Source organism: Morone saxatilis, unplaced genomic scaffold (assembly GCF_004916995.1).
Source record: "Morone saxatilis isolate NCDOM2014 unplaced genomic scaffold, NCSU_SB_2.0 Contig5, whole genome shotgun sequence".
Taxonomy (NCBI): domain Eukaryota; kingdom Metazoa; phylum Chordata; class Actinopteri; family Moronidae; genus Morone; species Morone saxatilis.
This window is the reverse complement of record NW_023340095.1, coordinates 12,703,062-12,713,711: the sequence shown is the minus strand read 5'-3', so window position 1 is coordinate 12,713,711 and position 10,650 is coordinate 12,703,062. Positions and strand designations below refer to the sequence as shown.

The 10,650-nt window shown below is 39.2% G+C and overlaps 1 protein-coding gene across 6 annotated transcripts in view; it reads left to right on the top strand.

Moving 5' to 3' along the window:
- The window catches only part of LOC118338690 (bromodomain adjacent to zinc finger domain protein 2B-like), a 52,120-nt gene continuing 41,470 nt past the window's right edge, over nucleotides 1-10,650 (top strand). For all 6 annotated transcript variants that reach the window (XM_035675976.1, XM_035675971.1, XM_035675975.1 and 3 more), the window contains exons 1-2: nucleotides 1-103; nucleotides 5,938-5,980. The gene's annotated coding sequence lies outside the window, so the exon portion shown is untranslated. The remainder of the gene's footprint in view (nucleotides 104-5,937; nucleotides 5,981-10,650) is intronic.

The window sequence follows — 10,650 nt, the reverse complement described above, 5'->3', positions numbered from 1 at the left end:
AAAAAAAAAAAAAAAAAGTAGTGTCTTGGCTGTGAAATGCTTGTTGTGGGTTTGAGCTTCGCGTGACAATCTCATGAAAACAAACAACTGGATATAAAGACAGGTGAGCGATGTTCATGTTCTTAGCTTCTTCGTCTTTCCTAACATTAAATGATGTTGTGATCAGTATTAAAGCAGGGGGCTGCTCTCCCCCTCCTCCCTCTATCTTCTCTTTTTGTTGCTTCCTCTTAAAGGAAAGCGCAGCTAATGCTGCAGCTGCGGTCTGGGCTGAAATTTACCCTTTGAGATTATGACAATACCCTCCATTTTTCTGCTTTCATATTAACAACAAGGCATTCGCCATCTTGGGGTATTTAAATTAGCGCTGTCTATTTAAACCGTGTTTATCTGGGGCGAAGTTAGGAAACTTTGCAGGAGGAAATAAGTGTTTAATACAAGCTTGATTTCTGTTGAGCAGCATTTTAATCACGCAAATGTAAAGAGGTTTTTTTGGGGGGGAGTTTTTGTGGAGTTTGATGTATGCCTTGAGAGAGATATTTCAAAACGGATTGGTTGTTATAAAACTGCAGTTCAAGCACTTTCAGCTTCCTGTGATGACATGTCACACATTTTCCTTAAAGCCTTAGATATTCAGCCACAAGCACACACTAAAACCAATGCAGACATCAGGGCATTTTTAAATTTGCCCTGATGTCTTCCATGTTGTATTTATGCTGAGCCTCCTTACCTGGCTCTAAATTTTAAGAAACCTTGTTTAAATATATATTTGAATACCAGTGTATTTTTTTCTCTCTTTAAAATCTGAACACATACAAGATCTGGCACAGAAGTTTCACTACATTTAAAGTGCGTTAAGCATTAAGGGCAACCCTCCAGCCCCAATTCTCCTGAAAGAAATTAAACACAAAGTAAACACAGCAGCCACTATGACACGAAACAGTCGGGTAAACACAGGTGTTACGAATGATACTAATTAGGGCTCCGTTCCATTTAGTGCAGCAGCACCTTGACTCTGTTTGACCTGAATGAAACACAACCTCAATTAGGATCATCGGTAACCCCTGTGTTTGTGATTTCCTGTCAAAGTGGCCACATCTTGACTTGTCACATGGAAAGGTGTTAATGTTAGTAACGTCAACAATAGCAGGACGCTGAAACTGAAGCAGCTGTATGGTATTTAGTCATCATTAATTGCATTATTCTTCAGACCCTGTGGTTTTCTTTTCGTGTCAGAGACCTTCGCATCGTTGATTTCTTTGGAAATGAACTTGTAACGGGCCTATTCAAACTTCAGGAGTGTGTGTTGTGCACAGCGAGTACTCACCAGGCTCACGCAGTGTACACAGCTTATTGTTGATGGTGTAAATCTAACGTGTGTCATTTAGTTTGTCCTGGCAGGCATCTTTTTGTTTGCTGCACAGTGGAGCTGATTTGTCTTTACAGGTGTAATTAATAGTAATGAACGAGCGTACGCCCTTTGCACACACAGTCTTAAGTGAAATGGCAATAAACATGATTCCTTGTAAAGTCCATCATTTAAATGGCTTCAGTAGCCAAGGCAGCGAGATAAATCAGATCACAGCCTTGATGTGTTATGCATGCATCCAGTAACTGCCAATGAATCAAAACACAGGTAGAAGGTCACTAAATTTGCCTCATATTTATTCAGAGCACATGTCCTTGAAAACCTCTGCAGAGAGAACAATGTTGAAGTGCTGCTGTAGGACTCTAATACGCTGTCTTAATATTTTAACTTTGAGGAATCAAACAAGTCAGCAAAGTGGCCTTTGAGTGTTGTTATTATTTCAGGGTGTCATTCTTCTTCCAGGCCCCAAAGGCAAATCTAGCTCATGGAGGGCTTTTTAAATGGTAGCAGCCCTAGCATTTAGATTAAAGCATATTTTTAACTCAATCTAGTCTTTTATTTATTGACTTGACAAACTATTTATTGTCTAACTTTAAAGAACTACGTTTTAATCCCAGCTTACTATAAACACCTTCAATTCCAGCAGCAGCGCAGCACGTCAGCATTGTTGGATGTTAGTGCACAGACTAGTTTCAGTTGTCTAATATGTCATTTTGTTGTGTCAGATGTAACCTAATGTGCTGAATCCCCTCTTTCTTTATGTACCTTTGGCTCTTTTTTAAAAGTGCCCCTTTTTTTTTTCCTTTTTGGCGTTTTTGAAAGAAAAAAGCAGGACGGCTAATAATTGTGTTTTCACCCATTTTCACCCATTTTCACCCTGTCTCTTCTCTTCTACTCGTACCCTTTCCACAGGTTTGCACTCATTAATCAAAGGTGCTGGTCTCCCGCTGAGGGCTGAGCAGGTTCATCAATTTGGCAGCCAGCTGTAAGGAGCAGTGCAGGGGCTCTTAACACACGAGCATAAATAAATCTATGGTCTTTATATGCAAGCCCTGAAGGTTAATACTGTATAATTCAATGTAGCCTCTTTGTCTGTTGTGATTGATGTTTTTAAACATGTAAGGCTTGACGGGAGTCCCTTTTTGTAGGTCAGTGTTGACACTTTATGATTGGGTGAGCTTGGGGGGGAGCGGCACGAGGGAGGTGGATTATTAGGAATATGTCAGGGAGATTACTCTTTTTCACTCATCTTCCCAGTCTATTTTCTCTCCGCCTGGAGATGCTTCTTGTCGCAGTGCTTTATTTGAACCAATGATGCTTCTGAGATTGAAGTCTCCCCTGCTGTGTTAATGGGGCTGATGTTTAAAATGCTAGTGGTCTGCTCTGTTTGTTTGGCTGTTTGGTATTTATTCGCCTCCTTTGCTGCAGTATATGCAGGCCGGCTGAGGATGGATGGATTGACTCCACGTTCATAATTCTTAGTCAGATAGTCACAGTGTCTTCTGTAAACCATCACACTCTCACATGAACACTGTGCCTCAGCAGCTCCCTTTTTTTATTGATCCTCATGCATTTAAAATCTGGTCACTGCTGCCACAAACACTTCCCACTTTAGCTGTGCTAGGCATATTGCTGCAGCCACTTTTTTTTTTTTAAATATTACATTTTTACTCAACATTGTCTGACCTGATAAGAGACTGGAGAAAAGAAATTCATCCCTAAAAATGTTTGGATCAGCAAAGGCCAAAATCTAAGGCTTAGTGAACCTAAACTATATTCTTTCCTCAACTCGATGAGACATTGCACAGGCAGGGCACGCATGAGAGTATTGAAAGTCTGTCTCTGATTTGGAAAAATGTGCCACTTCTTACTTGGAATAAACACAACAAAGGTCCAAACCTAACCACTCATTATGTGATGTTCAGCTTTAAACAGACTCCTTGAAGTGTTTTATCTGAGCGGTTTGTTATCTACAGTTCAGACTGAGTAGCTGTGTTGTGATTTTATTTATAGCATATTTAAAAGACTGTTTATATTGGATGTACAGCATCAACAACATTTTTGGTTTCTGTGTTTTCATCTGGTTTATCACCCAATCCAGTGCAGGACAACTGTGGTACAGCATAGCCATTAAAACAATGGTTAATGTTTATTAAACATGGTCATGGTCAGTGAAAGTCAATACTGGCTATAAATATAAATAAATAAATAAATAAATATCAGCCTTTTATTGTCATTACACAGTATTTACAGCATTTTGCATATATAAAACAAAATGTGTCCTCTGCATTTGACCCAATCTACGTATATACATTACTATATACATGACTGCTTGGGACACAAACCTACAGTCGGACATCGCAATGGAGAGCAAATGCTTTTACTTTTTTACTTTTCTTTCTGTTCCACTAAATAAAAGTCACACTGCTTTCTGTGTTTGCGCTGGCTGTAATGTTCATAATGTAAAACGCTTTGTATTAACAGAACGTGTAGGAGACCGTGTTGGTTTGTCTGAGCTGAGAGAGTTAGATTAACAAATAGAAAAAAGATATGCTACCGACCCAGTCGTAAAACAAACAGGATCAAATGATGTAAAAAAAAAAAAAAAAAGGACTGTCAATGAGACTATAAAGAAGGAACCAGTTTTTGGCAAGGTTAGTTATTACTCACGACTTAGTAAACAGCTTTTTATAGGGAGGCCAATGGCATGATCTGTTCTTTAAATGATGACAAGGAGCCAGATAGAGTAACCAGAAGAGGCTCAGCCTTGTAGTGTTGCAATTATTTGAAACTAGAGAGTGACCTTTTTACTGGTGATATTGAATCAAACATACAAGTGCAAGAGACGGTAATCTCTTTAACCCTGGTATTATTCACGCTACAAAATGACACCGGTGGAAGTATAAGGTGACCCGCGTTGTAGATGACACACAACAAGTGTTGCTGCTACTGATGTGAGTCCACACTTGTAAGTTATGAGAAATCCAGTGTTTACTGTTTATATTTAGAGGTTATTTTAAAGTATGGAGAGGGAGGGTAGCCACATTTCTATAGCAGAAAATAAATGTGACGGATGAAAGTGGCAGATCTGTTAATTTAAGCGAGAGCCTTTTTAGTTTAGAACTTCTTCCTGTCTAGATATTTTAAAAGGATGAAATTTGTTCCGGTGGGTCATTGTGACATGAAGTGAAAGCCATTGGTAGACTTTTTGATCTTGGGCAAACTCAGTTCTGAAGATATGTGGCTTTTGGCTTATTAGGCTTTCTTAACAATCCTCAATACTGTCAAATAGTTATTTTACGCCCTTCAAAAACATCACAGTAAACCCTCGTCAGGTTTAGGACTGAAATGGTGTTAATAATGTGAATACAAGTGACTGACAGTGTGCAGGGTATTTGGTTTTCTTCACAGGTATGGGTGATGGTGTTAGCCAATTAATGTTGTTTATCGTTTATAAAACATTTATTCTCTTATCTCGCTCCATAGTTGGATTTTAATTAATTTAAACATTCACCTTTCAAAAACAAGAAAAAATATTGTGTCGTTTTCACTCATTACAATGTGAAGAAAACCTTTCAGCCCATTAAGACAGAAGCTTACTCCTTAGATACAATTAGTTGGCTTGCAGCCATTTTTAAACTTGATTATCAGGATAAGGTCGCAGCCTTCAGCTGTCAAACACCGTTGGAAATTATTCTAATCTAACATATGAGGACTATCCTTTTTTCATTTTCCAATAGTATTATCCCGAAGAGGATAGATTTTAGAGAGGGCTGGTGTGAAGGTAAAGGGGGAAAGTGGGTGGTTTTACAGTAAGATAAACTTCTCTGTATATCAGACTCACGCTGAGAGATAATACAGAAGTTAAGAACCCTTAGTAAATGTTATTGATATACCTCAAACCTGTTGTAGCGCTATGGTTACTGTACACAGGACGGCGGCTTCAGTACTATGGTTGTAGAGAGACAGTGACTTGTGATGTATGAAGACTTGAAAGGATTTAAGTGATTCAGGATTGATTCATTTCCTTTACATTCCAAACAAAATGATCCCAGATGGTGATGCATAAACAGTGTACATGTGGTGGATGGTCAGAAGTGTTTTGCAGTGCCTAATGTATATGCATTATCGTGATCATGAGAGCAGCTTTGTCAGAGGATGAACATCATGGATAAATGTTGCTGTATTGCTCTTTGAGTGGGACTAGACTTGAACGGTATTTGAGTGTTTTTCAGCAAAGAATGTTTCAGTTGCTACTCAAGTGAAAGACATAAATTTGATAGTTTCCTAAGGTCATTGGATTTCTTCAAAATCAAAATGCTGCTTTTGTCATAGAGTAGACCATAATCCAATTCCTGCCAAGTGTTTTTGTCATGTCCCATTGCCCCGTGTTGTCTCTTGGAGCAGGAGTTTGATTTTTTGCTGATGTTTAAAATGGATAACTCATCTGCCCATGGGCCCATATTACCATTTTTATTTCATTTCATGGAGCTTTCAGATAGGAACGATGCTGAATGGGTAAATCGATAAAATCTAGCAATAAATCTGACTGTTGTTGTCTCGTGTTTCAGGTGCAGAGCAGTGATGTCACAGAACTGAGGACGGTCTCATGCAGTAAGTGTTCAGTTACATCAGCTGCCCATTGTCCATCTCTGCCATTATGCTCTTTGAAGTGCCTCCTTTTGATTTTGTATAGGAAAAACCAGTTTGCTTTGTTAAATTGGAAAAAGTATCTCATGAATGGAAATGCAGGACTAAGCGGAGCACCTCATTTTAAAGTATTATTTAGGTATAGGATTAAAACTTTCCAATTAGGTTGAGATTTAACAAAGTCCTCCTTTATGAAATTAGTTCGTGCTGCATTACACTTTGCTCTCATTTTGTGTGTTAATCTAATTAATTCCTGTCTTTCTTAGAATTAGAGTGTCAAGGCTTCAGAACATATTTAAATCTCTTGGGAAAAAATGAAAACTTTTTTGACTATGGGGTATGTTAAGATAAATTACTGTGAGCCAAACAAGGGTAATTGGTGGGGCTGGAGCCATTGTTTGGCTTTGTTTTAAATTTTAATTTGGGCTACTTCGCATATACAGATTTTCCCCGGCTGCTATTAAAAATTGAATTGTTGCCCCAAGACAGAAGTGATTGGTATCAAATTCAGTTCCCTTCAGCCTGCCATCTACTCTATCAGAAAGTGCGACATGTGTTTTTTCTCTAACTTCAATACTTCTAATTATGAGTTAATTTCCAGTCTTGCGAGTGCAGTTAATTGCAGTTAATTTTTCTCTGTTAAAGCCATGAAACATGTTGATGTGGAACTGTGGACTAATCAGATCCACTTCAGTGATCAACGCCACTGTTTTTTGGAAGGACGTGTGCTCGCATTTACCTACGATTGAATCCTACCAAAGTTATCCCTCTTGTGTCTTTGCTACTCTTTTCAGCATGATGTAAAATAAAATCCTAAAGGTGAGTTGAGCGGCTCACTTAAATTTCATGGCATAATTTCAGCATTCTTTGCTTCGTAAAGGTTATGACATGTACGCGGCCACCTCCCAGCCTGGAAAACAAAAAGTCTCCTACTGTTTATGTGACTGACCCTGGAAAGAGACAGGTCATCTGTAGCGCCGGTAGACAAGCTGAGTTGAAATGGCAATGGCAAAATGAGCCTCGCCACAGGAATCCCATCATCTCTAAACCTGAGCACTCTCCATTTCATCTGTGTGTGTGTCTGTGTGTGTGGTAGTAGAATCCCTCAAGGATTTATTATAGCCGTTATGAGTAACCTTCAGTTTACCTACAGGGCCTTAAGAATAAGTTTCAGAAACAGCTGCCAGCTTAGCAAGTTATAGCCAGCCATTGTTTTGCCATAAGCTGACACAAGGGTTGCTCCACATTAATTTCACAGCCCTGCTATGCGCCTGAGTCATTAAATGCATATTTTATTAATGAATATGCTGAAAACAGCTCTTTGTTTATAAAGGTTTAGTAAGCAGTGTTTAAAAGTTGAGAGACTATGTTCATATTTTGAAGTCGTTGAACGCTGTGCATCTGTGCAGTGATCTCTGCCTCTGATTGCTTTGTTTAAACTACACTTTCCTGTTTATCAGCCCTGCTGTGCCGCCTATAGTTTGATCAATTTTGATGAAAGTTTACTTTCGTTACGGTAAGTCAAAATTTGTGTTGCCCAGACAAACTGGATAAAACTGTTAGTGTTGAGCTATGACAAGTGGGGCCATCCTCCTTATGTTAAAGGGGGAAAGGTAAATAAAGAACAGAATAAACAAACAAATTAAGAAATAAATGGTAAAATGTAGAAAGGATTAACAGGACACATGATTGATTCCTATCTGATTTCTGCAAATATACAAGGATCTGTGACTTGTCTGGGCTATAGTCCAACACTTCCCAACAATGTTTCAAACTGATCCAGAAAAAATAAGCAGAAAACACAAAGAGACCTAAACTAACTTTAATCAAGCAGCAAGAAATTTAAATCAGCACTTCAGCGAACACCATGTGCCTGCAGCTGCTGTGTAGTAAAAGCCAGGCAGTGCTGGCATTTCTATACCACTTCAACACAATGGAGATACAAAGCACACAAAGGGCATGTCTGGCTCCACACAAAGCAGACATGCTTGTCTTCTGAGGAATTGTTAAATGACCAGTGTGTAGGATTCAGTGGCATCTAGCGATGCAGTTGCAAATTGCATAAAAAAGCGTATAGGAGGAGCGCCGGTTGCCGCAAAAGTCTTGGTTTGTCCATTCTGGGCAACTGTAGAAACCTGGTGGTTCAACATGGCCAACTCCGTCGAGGAGGACCTGCTCCCTTCAGGTTATTATACACTAATAAAAACATACCTATGAATAATATATTGAATTTCTGCCAGTAAATCCTCCTAAATGCAAAAACACTGTAACTTTTAAGGGAGACTAAGGGAAGCGGGACCTGCTATCCATCACTTCCAGTGACATTTATATTCAGTCAAGTTCTCATATGGTGTATATATAACAGTAGTGCTATTAATACTGGTATCATCATTTTCTGAACAGTTCCAAGTCTTAAATGAGAGTGTGGGAAGCTTTATGGACTAGTCAGTGGCATGTTTTAATATGTGTATGTGTGTAAGAGAGGGAGGCTGAGCTATGCCATTTTTTAAATATTCATATGCTTCAGTTAATAGTGTATCTTTACAGAGTAGGTTATATTTTGTGACTTTGCCAAAAGAGTGAACAGATTGCTGTTGCGGTATAATATGATGTCGTAGTACATATAAGAGCCCACTCTTCTTTTTGCCCTCCACATTTTTCTGTCCAGAAGGGGACTAAAATATGTGCAGGAAGGAAAAGTGAAATGATAAAAGAATTCTGTTAATGGCAAATCAAAGACTTGAATGATGCAGCTATGAGATGTATTTGTTGTATGGATTCTGCATTAACATTGACTGTTGGCAGACAGTTTAATGAATACTGAGCCATATTTAGCTTCTAAGAATAGCAGCAATGTGTACAAAGTGGTTACATCATGTTGCCTTATGAGATTAATCATCTTGACATATACAAATCCTTCATCTCAAACTATTGTCAGGTCAGAGGACCAGTCCACAGTTTATGACTGAAGTGGCAGATTGTTCCTGGTTCTGCACCTACGTGTGTTAAACAACAACACAAAGATACCATGAGAACATAAAACTGTGGGGCTTATAGGGAACAACAGCTATAAGTTGCTGCATATCTTATTAGAAATATAGAATGAATGCCTGACATCTTTGCTTCTGCAAAACAAGAGAAACATCTAAAGATATTTTTCTATTCATTAGGCCATTTCAGAACATTCTCCGTGTAGTCCTTTTGTGATATTTTTGTATTACTGTAAATTACTGTACCGGTCTTATCAGCTTCTCTTAAATGAAGGATGAAGTCACGTCTGATTGAGGGACAAAGAGAGACTAGAACAGAGCTCATCTGAAGGAAGTGGTTTTGTGGATTGGTCGGCAGTTAAAAGTGGGCATGTTTAGAGGATGTACATTAACGTTAAAGACCCCTCTAGTTGGATCCAAAATGCTGTGTTTGCCGAACTAAGAAAATAACTGAACAAAATCTTGAATTGAATCATTTATGTAGTCTGTCCACTTGGAGAAGCACCAACTACAGTACTTACTTCCTGGTATGTAGAGCAAATCAACCCATAGGTGGCGCACGTTGTATTGGCTGATGTTCAGGCACTGTCTCTATTTCCTTATGTACTCTTAGGATTCTCTGCTGATCTATAGCCTGCTGCTTTGAGGGGAGTAATATAATGTTTAAGATGGGAAAGGCAGCAGTATGAATTTATATGAAGCAACTTGTGTCTGCTCAACAGGGATAAGAGAGGGAGGTTTGAGTTTCAGGCAGCTGCAGTCACAGAGGCTAGTTTGTTGTCAATAAAGTTGAATTAATTATATATGCTTCTCTTCTGGGGTGATAGGTCAGGCAGGCCTGTGTTCTGGGAGATCACTTATATGGTCTACTGGGGAGCTTATTGGAAGATTGTAGGCCTGCGAGGGCGTCTCTGAGGTGTGCAGATGGCATTGAGGAAAATTGAATTTTCTTGGGTGGTCATGGCCAGCTGCCTGCTGTTCCGTCTTCATTGGACGACAGGGATTTTTCATCAGCTCGCAGCAACATTGTGCATCACAAAATAAAGATCCTGCTGTGCATCTTTGAGAACAGCTTCCAAAGTATGTCATCTTGTAATTTTTTTTTTTGTAAGATTATGTTTTGGCATTTCTGTTTTATTTCAAATTTAGCTGGAAAGAGAAAGGAAATACAGGGGAGAGAGAGAGAGACAGAGACAGAGACAGAGGATGACATAAGTCGACGGCCGAGTTGGAATTTAACTGGGCGCTGTGGTAAGGGACTGAGCCTTCGATACATGGTATTATGGTTCCAGATGTACCAGGCTTGGCTTAGATTTTGCCTACTGATTTCATGGATTTTTTGTTCTTACTTCGAGTAAACCAGGAATTTCTGAATTCTTTGCAGCCTGCTTTATCCCAGATCTAAAAAAAAAAAAAAAGCTAATGCAATATTTCTCCTTCTTGAGCAACATAAATGCCACTTAGCTGGATGAGTTTTGTTGGCAAGTCCACAGGACCTTCCCAGAGAGGATCTGTGGTGTCAGCGCTCAGACGGCGGCAGAGGTGACACCAAGGTGAACGCTACGATGTAGAATGGTTGGAAATCATTGATATTCTGACTCGGAAGCTGCAAATGGCTTGGTGGCAGATGGAGTCTTTGTCAGG